Source organism: Microcaecilia unicolor, chromosome 13 (assembly GCF_901765095.1).
Source record: "Microcaecilia unicolor chromosome 13, aMicUni1.1, whole genome shotgun sequence".
NCBI classification, from domain to species: domain Eukaryota; kingdom Metazoa; phylum Chordata; class Amphibia; order Gymnophiona; family Siphonopidae; genus Microcaecilia; species Microcaecilia unicolor.
The window spans coordinates 62,459,717-62,474,326 of NC_044043.1; the positions used below are offsets into that span (position 1 = coordinate 62,459,717).

General features: G+C 41.3%; 1 protein-coding gene across 2 annotated transcripts in view; it reads left to right on the top strand.

Moving 5' to 3' along the window:
* SLC43A2 (solute carrier family 43 member 2) overlaps window positions 1-14,610 on the top strand; it is a 73,864-nt gene that overhangs the window by 33,229 nt on the left and 26,025 nt on the right. The gene's annotated exons all lie outside the window — the stretch shown is intronic.

Below are 14,610 nucleotides of genomic sequence, written 5' to 3' on the forward strand. Positions count from 1 at the left end.
ACTCAGCTGATGAAAGCTCCTTTCGAACCACTAGACATCTGTCATCTGAAGTACGTGACCTAGAAGGTCTTGTTTTTGGTGGCAGGCACTTCAGCATGCTGGGTTAGTGAGTTCCAGATTTTAGTAGCTGATCTACTTTACACAGAATTTCATCATAAGAGTAGTTCTGCGTATGCATCCCAGGTTCCTGCCTAAGGTTGCATCAGAGTGCTATCTTAACCAGTCCGTTTTTCTGCCAACATTTTTCCCCAAGACCACGTGCTCATCAAGGTGAAAGCACACTGCACACACTAGACTGCAAGAGAACCGTGGGCTTCTATCTGGAGTGGACTAAAGACTAAACCCCAGGGTTTTTTTTGTTTTGTTTTTTGACTCCTGCAGGATGAGGGCTACCATCCGTAAACACACATTATCCAATTGGCTAGCGGACTGTATCTCCTTCACTTGTGCCCAGGCCGGGCTGATTCCGGGAGGGTCATGTAATGGCTCATAATGTTAGTGCCACTGCTGCGTTAGTAGCCCACTTCAGATCAGCATCCATAGAGGAGATTTGCAGAGCTGCAATGTGGTCATCAGTCCAAACATTCACAACTCGGTTCTGTGTAGAACAAGATTCCTGACGCGACATCTGGTTTGGTCAAACAATCCTTTTATTCAGGGTCTAGAATCCAATTCCCCCCCCCCCCCCCCATTTTGTTTGTTCTAGGCTGTACAAAAAAAGAAACAAAGTTTAAAAAAAAAATTTCTGTTCCTCATTAGGCCTTATTTCTTGCAGGCCTTTTCTTTTCCTTTTTTATTTCAGACAGCCTGCTAGCTAGGGATTCCTATCAGTTTAGTCCTCGGAGAAAGCGAAGTTGCTCATCTTTAGCCGTTCTCCAAAGACATTATTAGGCTGAATATTCACACTGCCCCACCTATCTCCCCTTAGACTGGCTTGGTCCTGTGTCATGACAGCAGGTGGGAAGTGTTTGAATGTACATTGTGCAACCTTCAGAGGCTTTGAGAAGTTGCTGGAGAGTGGTTCTCATGCAGGGCTCCATTGGATGACACCATCCTGCTGTCCTCTAAACATCTGCTACAAGTGAGTAACTTTGCTTTCTGTAAGTAGACTTTGGCGGAGAAGTGTATGTATATATATATGTAGAGTTAAAATCCTGTTAATATGTACTTTCTCCCAATTTAAACATGCCCCAGGAAATGCCTCCTAACTGGGCATTGGTCTCAATATTGGCTGGTGATGGCAGATACTGGGGTATTCCATGCTGAAAACCAAATATGGCCCTGCACTGAACATCCTGCTTATTTGTGTATGTGGCGGTGAGCAGCTTAAAAACCACTGACCGCCACCAGTTCAGTATTGACCCCCTAAAATAAGCATGTTCTGTAAAGTGAGTCCTTCATTTCTCTCAATATGGAGATTGGTTATGGAGGGGTTAAAAATTTTGTATCTTGAAAATCAAGACACCCTGATGTTAATAATAACATAACATGAAAAAGATTTGAAATATCTGGTGTGTGAGGTTGTGCAGTATTCACTCCAAAAACAGTTGTAAGACAATAGAGTGAGTTTATAGGAAGGCAGGTTAAAGAAGTAAAATGCACCAGATAATGTTTGCTTCTAGCAGGTTTAAACTGGAGTTGGGGGCCAGAATAATGGTAACTATGCTTGAATGTCAGAGCAACCAAGGTTGAATAACCCATTTAATTTTGACCTCTAAGCAAAGTTTTCTAATGTACATAAATGTTGCCAAACTGGGGCAGACCGAAGGTCCATCAAGCCCAGTATCCTTTTTCCAACAGTGGCCAATCCAGGTCACAAGTACCTGGCAAGATCCCAAGCAGTACAATATATTTTATGCTGCTTATCCTAGAAATAAGCAGTGGATTTTCTCAAGTCCATTTTAATATTGGTTTATGGACTTTTTCTATTAGGAAGCTATCTAAACCTTTTTTTAAACCCCACTAAGCTTTACCACGTTCTCTGGCAACTAATTCCAGAGTTTAATTACATGTTGAGTGAAGAAATATTTTCTCTGATTAGTTTTAAATTTACTGCTTTGTAGCTTTATTGCGTGCCCCCTAGTCCTAGTATTTTTGGAAAGAGTAAACAAGCGATTCACATCTACCCCGTTCCACTCCACTCATTATTTTATATACCTCTATCATATCTCCTCTCAGCCATTTTTTCTCCAAGCTGAAGAGCCCTAGCCGTTTCAGCCCTTTCTTATAAGGAAGTTGTCCCATCCCCATTATCATTTTTGTCGCCCTTCTCTGTACCTTTTCTAATTCCTCTCTATCTTTTTTTGAGATGCGGTGACCAGAATTGCACACAGTATTCAAGGTGCGGTCGCAACATGGAGTGATAAAAAGGCATAACATCCTCGTTTTTATTTTCCATTCCTTTCCTAATACCTAACATTCGATTTGCTTTCTTTGCGGCCCAGCATATCGAGCAGAGGGTTTCAAAGTATTGTCAACAGTGACTCCTAACGCTGAACCTTGCATCACGTAGCTATAGTTCGGGTTCCTCTTTCCCACATGCATCACTTTGCACTTGCTCACGTTAAACATCTGCCATTTGAATGCTCAGTCTCCCAGTCTCGTAAGGTTGTCTTGCAATGTTTCACAATCCTCTTTCGATTTAACAACTTTGAATAACTTAGTGTCGTCAGTAAATTTAATTACCTCACTAGTTATTCCTATATCTAGATCGTTTATAAATATGTGAAAAAGCAGCATTCCCAACACAGACCTGTGGGGAACCCCAGTATCTACCCTTCTCCTTTGAGAATACTGACCATTTAACCCTACTCTGTTTTACTTTAACCAGTTTTTAATCCACAATAGAACACTATCTCCTATCCCTTGACTTTCCAATTTCCTCTGGAGTCTTTCATGAGGTACGTTGTGTTTCTGGATTTTCAAAAGGCATTTAACAATATTGACCGGCTCATCTTTATCCACATGTTTGTTCACCCCTTCAAAGAAATGTAGATTGGTGCGGCAAGATTTTCCTGCACTAAATCAGTGTTGACTTTCTCATTAATCCATGCTTTTGACTATGCTCTGTAATTTTGTTCTTTATAATAGTCTCTACCATTTTGCCTGGCACTGACTTCAGGCTCACTGGTCTGTAATTTCCCAGATCACTTCTGGAACCCTTTTTAAAAATCGGAGATGCATTGGTCACTCTCCAATCTTCCGGTACCATGTTTGATTTTAAAGATATATTACATATTACTAACAACAATAGTTCTGCAAATTCATTTTTCAATTCTGCCAATACTCTGGGATGTATACTTTCCAGTCCTGGCGATTCGCTACTCTTCAATTTTTGTCAAATTGCCCCATTGCATCTTCCAGGTTTACAGAGATTTGATTCAGTTTCTCACTCGTCAGCATTGAATACCATTTCTGGCACCAGTATCTCTCTCACACCTTCCTCTGTGAAGACCAAAGCAATTCATTTATTCTCTCCACTATGTAGAGTGTTGCAAAGGAAAAAATAGGAATAATTCAAGGTTCAACTTGAGGTTCATCTTTATTTGATGTACCATTTATCAAATAAATGGTACAGAGATATTCAACCTTGTTCATCTCACGGGACACTTACGAGGTGCAAAAATTGTCAAGGCACACCACTGGAATCTAACCCATACCCGCCTGTCCCCCGCTAAGATCCATTCCATCCCCCACCTATCTCCACACGTAATCTCCATCCCCACCCATACCTGTATCTTTACTATTTCACTTAATTATGCTACTGAAATACATTAGAGCAGCAATATACCTGCTACTGGGAAACTGGAACAAGATGGACCGTTAGCAATTCCTACACAGACACCACATGTCAGCAGAATTTTTCACCTCCATTGCAGATGCAGAACATTACTCTAATACAAAATAGAGAACCGCAAAAAACGTGCAGACAAAAACTGAAAGCAGAGATACCAGATTCTGCACGTCGTACAGCACCAGAGAAATAGATAGAAATGCATGTCCTCCTGTACAGTGCAAAATAATGCTGATGGGTGTGAATTCTCAAAATTTACATTTAGTCACTAACCAAAATGAAATAATTTTTCATACCTTTTTGTCTGGAGATTTGGGGATTTTATTTTTCTAATCATCTTGTTCCCAGTGTGTGGTTCTGCTTCCCTTTGTCTGTGGGCTTAGCTCTATTTACTATTTTTTTTCCTCTCCTCCTCCTTTCTTCTTCATTTCCTGCCCTACATCATCTTTAGCACTGATCTTTCACATTCAGCTTTTTGCTATTTCTCAAATCGAATTTCTCTCTTCCCTTTTCTTCCATCCATGTGCAGCATTCCCCCTCATTCTCTCCCTTTCTATACATGTGTGTTCCCCCCCTTCTATCCATGTGCAGCATTTTCCCCTTATTCTCTCCCTTTCTATATATCTGCAGTGCTTTCTCCCTCTGTCAGTGTGCTGTGCGTTCCCCCCACCCCTTCTATCCATGTGCTGCATTTTGCCCTTTCCCTTCCCTTCATCTATGTGCATTCTCCACTTCCCTTCCCTGCAATCCATTTGCAGCATTTAGTTTCCGGGTTTTATTAAAATTTGATATACCGCACATAGGTAACCATCTACAATTAAATTAAAATTTTATAAAGACGTTTGAAAAGAACTACAAAACCAATAGGACAGAGGAATCGTGGAACAAAGTTAAAAAAGGCAAGAAACATTATGCGGATAGGAATTAAAAAATAATAAACTAAAAGGAAGGGGAAAAATAGCAGGTTCCAAGCTACTGTGTACCATTCCATATCATGATATAAAATGTTATATGCATCTGAAAATAGAAATATTTTTAATGCTACTTCAAATTGAGAGAGAACACTCTAAACGTAGATACAAAAAGCATATTCCAGAGAGAGGGTACATTAACACTGAAAATTTTACAGTGAATAGTCGCGAGGCAAAATTGCCAGTGAGTTGGTACAATGAGACTATTATGTTGCAGTGAACAGAGAGATTTGGATGGTGCACATAGCGTTAAATAATGAGAATACTAGAGGGGTTGTCCAGAGTGATAAGTGTTAGTAGTAGCACTTTATAAGTAATACACTGTTGCTTCGATTTCCACTCCTACCTTATAACATGATCAGTTTTACTGGAGTTAATGAGTAGGCGCAGAATAATCTAAATGAGATAACTAACAAACTAATAAGAATTCTAACCGCAGAGGTTGTAAACAAGATGTTGCATTGGATATAACTTAACCCTCCATTGCCTCTGGTACAAACTTAGATTGTGAGCTCTCCTGGGACAGAGAAATATCCAGTGTGCCTGAATGTAACTCACCTTGAGCTGCTACTGAAAAAGGTGTGAGCAAAATCCAAACCCAAGTTTGAAAAAACAAGTTTTAATAATAGTAGTGACACCTAATATTTTTAACAGTTTGCGATATTGGAGTGTGAGTTCCTTATGAAAGATAAAGATGAAATTACAGAGCGGCCTATCGGTAAACTCCATGTGCACTTCCCTTCTCCCTTCCCTTCTATACATGTGTTTCCCCCCACTTTCCTCTTTCCATGGGAAAGAGAAATGGGACGATATACCGCCTTTGTGTTTTGGGGGGGGGGGGTTTTTTGCAACTACATTCAAAGGGATTTACGTAGTATATTCAGGTACTTATTTGTACCAGGGGCAATGGAGGGTTAAGTGACTTGCCCAGAGTCGCAAGGAGCTGCAGGCAGCATTTTCTCCTCTCCCTTTCCATCCATGTGCACCCCTCACTTCTCCTCCATCCCATCCACATGCAACATTTTTCCTCTCCTTTCCATCCCATGTGCACCCCCCATTTCCCTTCCCTGCTATTTGCAACATTTTCCCCCTCCCCTTCCATCCATGTATATCCCCCCCCCCCTCAACACACGCACACTTCCCATTCATCCATCTTGCCACGCCCTTCCCACATGGCGACAGGAAGTTGACAGAGGGATGTATCCTGGTCTGGCCAGAGAGAGCGCCTGCTATAATCACTTTTGGCTGTGCCAGCTAATTCTTCAAGTATGGAGTGGAGACCTGCGGGAGCAGAGGGAGGTAGGAAAACTAGACCCATAGGAGGAAAGGGAGGTAAGGAAGTGGTGCTAGACTGCTGGTGAGATTTTGGGGTGGCAAAGGGTTGGCACATGCCACCCTATAGAGATGCCTATGCCAGCACACCAGTTGAAAAACGCTGATCTAAGCAGTTTACAGATTGGCTAAAAACAAGTTAAAATAATCCGTAGGAATATGGAATAAACAAGTAATGGTGAAGAAATAGAGGAGGTTGGCAGAGATGGAAGTAGATGAGGAGTGTTGTATGAATAAGCAAGAAGGGTGTGGAGTGGATTCATATGGGATAGGATTACCAACAATCTGACTGATCCAATCCTACTTTTATCCCATTGCATAGCTGGGTTAGACTGAAAGGGTTTGGGAACAATAGAGATTCTACTTAAGGGGCGAGAGGACAGCTACCACTCTGAGATCAACCCCTGTTGCCAAAAGAGCAGTGTTTAAAGGGAGACACCCCCCACCCTTCTGCTCTCTGTCAGCAAGGTACTGTTTGTAGATGAGGAAGCCTTTCACAGCTGGTGCTGTAACACCTTTTATTTGGGTAAAGTGACTCTGAAATTGCAGTTGATTCAGAATTTGACAGCAGCAATTGTGTTGCAAAAATCGAAGGGAGGAGGTTACACACCTCTTTCAGGTTTTATACTGGTTTACATATTCGGCAAGAATAAAGTATATAACTCTTATCCCTTTATATACAGAATGTTAATGGGTCAGGTTACTTGGCCAAGTCATTTATCAAAAAGGGTCTTAAACCCATCACTGGAAACTATTGGTGAGGGTACACATATCAGAGCATGAACTATCTTAGTGAAGGTCCCTACTTACTGGAACAACCTTCAAGTGAGATCTGGTAGGAGACCAATTATCTGGCTTTTCAGAAGTTTTCTGTAACTTACCTCATCCCCTAGCTGGCTTTGATTTTTTTTCTAAGAAAGAAATTTGAAAGGAATGCTTTGGAATTGTTTAATTCTGTTTAGACTTATTCTGGGTGATTTGGAGTGAAATTGTGTTGATCAGTTTGTATGCTGAATGACTTACATTAGTGTGTGTTTATGGTTTTGCACCACCTTGGTTGTCTAAAATGGCTTTGTAAAAGTAAATTATAAGTAAATTTAACATACCAGTATTGGAACAAAAGAATAACACATTTATGTTATAATGAGCTGTACTTTAGTGCAGTTCTTGTATAATAATGAATAGTTTTTCACTTTTCATTTATGTGAAAGAGGAAGCTGAGTCATTGCCATTAATAGTTTTTGAATTAGTATTAAGGGTTAGCGTTGGGGCCTAGCTGCTTATAAATGTTCTAGAGATGGGAGAAACTAGTGAGGTAATTAAATTTGCTAATGACAAAGTAATTCAAAGTTGTTAAATTGCAAGAGGACCTTACAAGACTGGGCATCAAAATGGCAGAAGGTACTTAAATGTGAGCAAGTGCAAAGTGATGCACGTGGGAAAGAGGAACTCAAACTATAGCTACATGATACAACGTTCCACATTAGGAGTCACTGACCAGGAAAAGGATCTAGGGGTCATCAATGATACATTGAAACCCTCTGTCAGTATGCAGTGGCACTAAGAAAGCAAATAGAATGTTAGGAATTATTAGGAAAATGAAAATGTAATAATTCCTTTGTATCGCTCCATGTTGTGACCGCACCTACTACTACTACTACTGCTTAACATTTCTAGAGCGCTACTAGGGTTACGCAGCGCTGTACAAATTAACAAATAAGGACAGTCCCTGCTCAGAAGAGCTTACAATCTAAAGGACGAAATGTCAAGTTGGGGTAGTTTAGATTTCCTGAGAAAAGGTGTAGTGATTAGGTGCATCTCAAAAAAAAGATATAGTGGATTTAGAAAAGGTACAGAAACAACAAAAATGACAAAGGGGATGAGACAACTTCCCTATCAGAAAAGGCTAAAGCAGCTAGGGCTCTTCAGTTTGGAGATGGCTGAAGGGATATAATAGAGGTCTATAAAATACTTGAGTGGAAAGGGTAGACGTGAATTGCTTGTTTACTGTTTCCAAAAATGCTAGAACTAGGGAACACGAAAATATTTCTTCACTCAGTGTGTAATTACTCTGGAATTACTTGCTAGAGAATGTGGTAAAAGCAGTTAGCTTAGCAGGGTTTAAAAAAGGTTTGTGCTACTTTCCTAAAAAAATAAAAAAAAAAGTCCATAAGCTATTATTAAGATGGACTTGAGAAAATCCACTGATTATTTCTAAGATAAGCAGCATAAAATCCGTTTTACTGTTCTGGGATCTTGCCAGGTACTTATGACCTGAATTAGCTACTGTTGGAAACAGGATACTGGGCATGATGGACCTTCAGTCTGTCCTGGTATTTCAAAAAGTTTTTATGTTCCTGAGGTAAACCTAAACTGTACAATTGTGGGTCTTACAGGACAGTTGCTGCCAGTATCAAACTCTGCCATGGGGAAATTTGAACTTGCTGTTAATTTCCTTGAGGTTTGCCAGACCATTACAGAAAAATGGGTTATGTTCCCTCTGCCTGGAGATGGGGCTAGAGAAAAATAATTCAGAGCTGACCACTACCCTTATTCTGGTGCTGCCTTCAGCTCTTCAGTATCCTATATAAAAGTTAAAACAGCTGAAAGAATTGTTATATTTTGGATTTCCAATTCACCACTAAAGCTAAACCAGGTGCGGTCAAACTCATTTAATGGTCACTGATCCAGGAATGAGAATCCTGTACCAGCTACCTTCACAGTGGGCTTCAGTGTATTCACTGTTAACTTGCTGAATTTGTCAGACCAAGAATCCTTGACTGCCTTGGCTTCAATGAGTGGATTCTGGACTTGTCTAGCAGGACTCAAGGAAAGGAAATTAACAAGCAAGTCCAAATTTCCCCTTTATATTGTTCATGTCAGATCATTTGAGACAAATGAGATGTACCCAAGCTCTACCCAGACTGGGCAAGAAGCCACCACAATAGGTCTCGGTAATACTGTGCCTAAGGTGTCAAAACTCCAGACCTGCATACCCACACTGAGGCACCAAGAGAAAAGGGTACAACGGAGAAAAGGGCACTGCCCAACCATTATCTTACAGAGGAGTAGCCTAATGGTTAGAACAATTGCAGGGAAGCACAGCATTCAGGGGCCTCCATGCTAGGAAAATCTGACCTCTGATTAAATAATAGTACCAACACCTTTTTTTTTTTTTTTCTTTTTCCCTGCCTTCAAAAAAAATGTCCTATCAAATTAGTTACTTCACTTTAGTCTCCCAGCATGTTTTTTTTTTCCATTCATGCAAAAGCCAGTTTTGAACCTGTGACTTTTCAGGTTGAAAGGCGGTCACCTTCAAGGTAGAGGTATTCTGATTCACACTTTTTAAAATGGTATAGGGCATTGTTTTTAAGGTGGTATTTTCCAGTCTGCTTGATAGGCTACAAATGCAGGTTGTACCTTTGGAAGGTTTAGTTAGATGTGTTTGGACTAGGTGACCCTTTTAGCTGTAGCTCCTATAGTTTGAATATGAAAAGCTTATGAGCTGCAGATCATCAGGAAAAATCTGAACCAATCCTGGTTTTACTCCCACTGCATGCAATGAGTGTAAAACAGGACCGTCCCTAAATGATTTGGATCTGCAACATAGATTAGCTTTGTTCTAACAGTTCAGTCCCAGCAGTGCTCATTGCCATAAGCACATAAGTATTGCTACACTGGGACAGACCAAAGGTCCATCAACTTGGCATCCTGCTTCCAACAGTGGCCAATCCAGGCCATAAATACCTGGCAAGATCCCCAAAAAGTTCAATACATTTTATGCTGCGTATCCCAGATATAAGCAATGGATTTCCCCCAAGTCATTTTTATAATGGTATATGGACTTTTCCTTTAGGAAGCCATCCAAACCTTTTTAAAGCCCCGCTAAGCTATCTGCCTTTACCACATTCTCTGGCAATGATTTCCAGAGTTTAATTACATGTTGAGTGAAGAAAAATTTCCTCTGATTTGTTTTAAATTTACTACTTTGTAGCTTCATCACATGCCCCTAGTATTTTTGGAAAGAGTAAACAAACGATTTACATCTATCCTGCTCCACTCCACTCATTATTTTATAGACCTCTATCATGTCTCCTCTCTGCCATCTTTTCTCCAAGCTGAAGAGCCCTAGCTGCTTCAGCCTTTTCTCATAGGGAAGTCGTCCCATCCCCTTTATCATTTTCCGTTGCCCTTTTCTGTACCTTTTCTAATTCCACTATATTTTGTTTTGAGATGCAGCAACCAGAATTGAACACTATTCGAGGTGCAGTCGCACCACGGACCGATACAAATGCATTATAACGTTCTCATTTTTGTTTTCCTTTCCTAATAATACCTAACATTCTATTTGCTTTCTTAGCTGCTGCAGCAGCACACTAAGTAGAGGGTTTCAACGTATCATCAACGACGACGCCTAGATCCCTTTCTTGGTCGGTGACTCCTAATGTGGAACCTTGCATTACATCGCTATAATTTTGGGTTCCTCTTTCCCACATGCATCACTTTACACTTGCTCACATTAAACATCTGCCATTTGTATGCCTAGTCTCGTAAGGTCCTCTTGTAATTTTTCACAATCCTCTTGTGATTTAACAACTTGTGATTTTTACTTCTGGTGAACATTGGTGTTTTAAGGCCATGTAATATACACAGAACATGGATATGTGATGTATCCTGCTGATATGTCGCTTCAATACAGAAATCCTGTTTTTCCCGTAAGAGATGCTTTGGTATTCTAGAGACTGATATAATATTTGCAGTGTTGCATCTTTATATGTTGCATAACTTGTGACAAGAGCACGTGGGGGTGTGGCTACTGTAGAGGCAGAGGCACGGATAGTCACCCCATCCCCTAAGGTTGGCTCTGTATGGGTACCAGCACCTTTTTTCCTAGGAAAAAAAATACACAGTTTAGAAAATACAATGACTTATTAAATGCTGGGAATATAAATTGTTGTCAAAAATACAACTAATCTTTACTTAAAGACCACAATGGTAATATACAAAAAATTAATTTGAGACATTTAATTTAATAATACAAGGAACCTCAGTGGTGCTGCTTGGCACCCCCACATTTCCTTCGTCAAGCTTCACTCACCAACTTCTAAAACTGATTCAAGTTTTGAATATACTAATTGAGAATAGCTTAAACACATGCATACATTTTAAGGAGCAGAAACACACACACGAAAGGGTTTGCTGCTGAAGTAGAATTGTAATGTTTTTATTATGTTTTCAAATTATTCTCAGGCAGCAGCAATTTTCTATGCATCACAAGCCTACACTGACCTTGAAGGCAGTCTGGGAAGTTTCACTTGTGTAACCAGGCCGCTTTGATGGTTTTTTCCCTGAAGGGCAGAATATCAAATGTGATAAATAATTCTCTGCAGCATCTGCTGGAACTACAGAAATACTGGGGAACTGATGGCAGCACCATCGTCCTGTAAGGGGGGTTTTCTCTGGCTCCATCTGCTGGCAGGGGGACATAATGCACTCGTCCAAACTGGTCTGGCATGGATGATAAGGAGTGGCCTAGTGGTTAGGGTGGTGGACTTTGGTCCTGAGGAACTGAGTTCGATTCCCGGCACAGGCAGCTCCTTGTGACTCTGGGCAAGTCACTTAACCCTCCATTGCCCGCCGCATTGAGCCTGCCATGAGTGGGAAAGCGCAGGGTACAAATGTAACAAAAAACAAAACAGAAAACCTTAAATTACAGGCCAGGAAGAGGATATGTTACAAAATCTTATTTTCCTCATTATCTTCCTGAAATGTTAGGAATTTTTATTGCTTGTTAGTGGCCTTGTTTACAACTTCTTTGTTAGGGTTACCATTTTTTGTCCTCATAAAAAGAGGACACTTGCCCCACCCCTTTTACGTCCCCTCCCCTTACTCTACTATCCCTGGTGGTCTACAGGTACCTCTTCAGGGCAGGAAAGAGCCCCCTCTTTCCTGCCCGGAGCGCTGCTGCCCTGCATCCTGTGAGTCCGGCTCTCGGCGTTTCAAAATGGCCGCCGAGAGTTGAAGTCTCGCGAGGCTACTTCAACTCTCGGTGGCCATTTTGAAACGCCGAGAGCTGGACTCACAGTATGCAGGGCAGCTAGCAGCAGCGCTCCGAGCAGGAAAGAGAGGGCTCTTTCCTGCCCCGAAGACGAAGAGGTACCTCTAGACCACCAGGGATAGTAGAGTGGGGGAGAGGAGTCCCGCGCCCGCCAGCCAGCCCGTTTGTCCAGAAATCCGGACAAATGGGCAGGCTGGCCAAATCCGTCCGGACGCCCGGACATGTCCTCAAAAAGAGGACATGTCCGGGTAAATCCGGACGTATGGTAACCCTATTCTTTGTAGATACCTGTCCCATATGTGTGACTTCATAGAGGCTACATGTCTCAAGGAAAGTGAAATTATTTACCTAGGAATCGATATTCAGCTCAGCATTTTGCAGACTGTCACTGGCATTATGCCTGGAAAATCATTGCCGGGCCATGTCCAGGCTCCGGCATTGAATTTCATTGTTTCCATAGCTGGTTGTGTGATATTCAGCACTTAACCGGCCATGGGGCACTGCATAAAGATAGGACTGACTTGTATGCAGTGACCATGGCTGGCCAAGTGCTGACTCCGCCCCCAAAATAGCCAGTTTTGTTTTAGGTGCTAACGACATTTACAGACTAGACCATTTTCATTGATTTAACTGGCCATAAACAGCTCCCGGTTCTAACCGGTTAAGTGCTGTTGAAAATTACCAGTTAGCCCTGAACAAGCAGGAGCTGTTTCTGGCCAGTTAAATCACTTTGAATATGGCCAGCTCACCCATATTCCTTTTCTCACATTCATTAACACAGATCTTATATACATTGCAATGGCCACAGTAAATCACGTATACAGACACAGAAGAACTTGAGTAGAAATTTACTTTCTGGTGTTGTCTGACTGCAACAGAACTTGGTATTTATAGGGACTGATTTCATCGTTTCCAGTCAACAAGACAGATTAAGTTGGCCTCCTGTTTACATCTTGAAAATATCCTGAGTTGCAAAACACACTGAAGCAGAGATGCATCTGTAGTCTGATCCAGTTTAAGCTTGTTCTGTCTGGAGTTTGATCAAACTGATGAGTCAAGAGCAGCCTTCTGAAAATCCTAGAGCGAGGAGGGGGGAGGAAAATTTAGAGCATGGGAATCAAACAAAATAAAACATGGAAAAGAAAATAAGATGATACCTTTTTTATTGGACATAACTTAATACATTTCTTGATTAGCTTTCAAAGGTTGCCCTTCTTCGTCAGATCGGAAATAAGCAAATGAGGTAGCAGATAGTATATATGAGAGAAACATCAAAGCATTACTTTGACTGTCTGACAGAGTGGGAGGGTGGGGGTATGCATGGGGACATCAAAGCATTTCATTGATATTCTAACAGAATGGGTGTTGGTAGGAGAGAGGAGGGTAATAAACAGAGAAATACAGCTTATTTCTTATTATCTCTGTTTATTTCTCTGTTTATTACCCTCCTCTCACCTACCAACACCCATTCTGTTAGAATATCAATGAAATGCTTTGATGTCCCCATGCATACCCCCACCCTCCCACTCTGTCAGACTGTCAAAGTAATGCTTTGATGTTTCTCTCATATATACTATCTGCTACCTCATTTGCTTATTTCCGATCTGACGAAGAAGGGCAACCTTTGAAAGCTAATCAAGAAATGTATTATGTCCAATAAAAAAGGTATCATCTTATTTTCTTTTCCATGTTTTATTTTGTTTGATTTCTATTGATAACCTTAAGAGTGGACTAACACGGCTACCACACTCCTCTACTTAAGAGCATAGGAAGAATGAGAGAAATATCTAATTGTAAGGGGAGTGTGTACAAAGAGAGAGGACCACATGTTCCACCTGGTCTGGTTATTTGTATCTGCCAATTGTGCTGTCATTTAACTTCTCCCCCTACCCTTCTATCTCACTGTTTTGGGGCAATTTTGAATAGTTCATGTTTGCAATGTACATGGCCACTTTTAACCCACGCACCTTGCAGTCAGTTTTGAAAACTTGCAACTGCAAAGTACAAACCTTTAAAAAGTAGTCACGTTGCTTCTGCTATTTGTGTGGTTGTCTCAGCAGAGACAAAACAGCATGTGTGCAGTTTGAATATACACTGTTTTCTTCCCCCATGGAAATGTTTTCTTTAATGTGACTGAAAGTATGTGTGTTAAGGAAGCTGGCATGTACCTTTTAACTAGAAAGAGGACCATTTTTAGATGCAGGGTTCTAGGGCAGAAACTGGGGAGGGGGCCCCAAAGCCTGCCTTTAGGCTGTGTCACCTTCAGATAGAGGCAGGTGTGGGAGGGGTCCCCTGTGGCAAGATATTACCTTACTAGTAAAAGAGGCCCGTTTCCTAGAGAAATGAAACTGACCAAGGTTCCACGCCCCCCCCTCCTTACCTCCCTCTGTCCCTCTCCTCCGAGTTCCAGCCCCCCTCCCCTTAGAGTTCCATGCCTCCCTCCCTCTCTCTGTCTC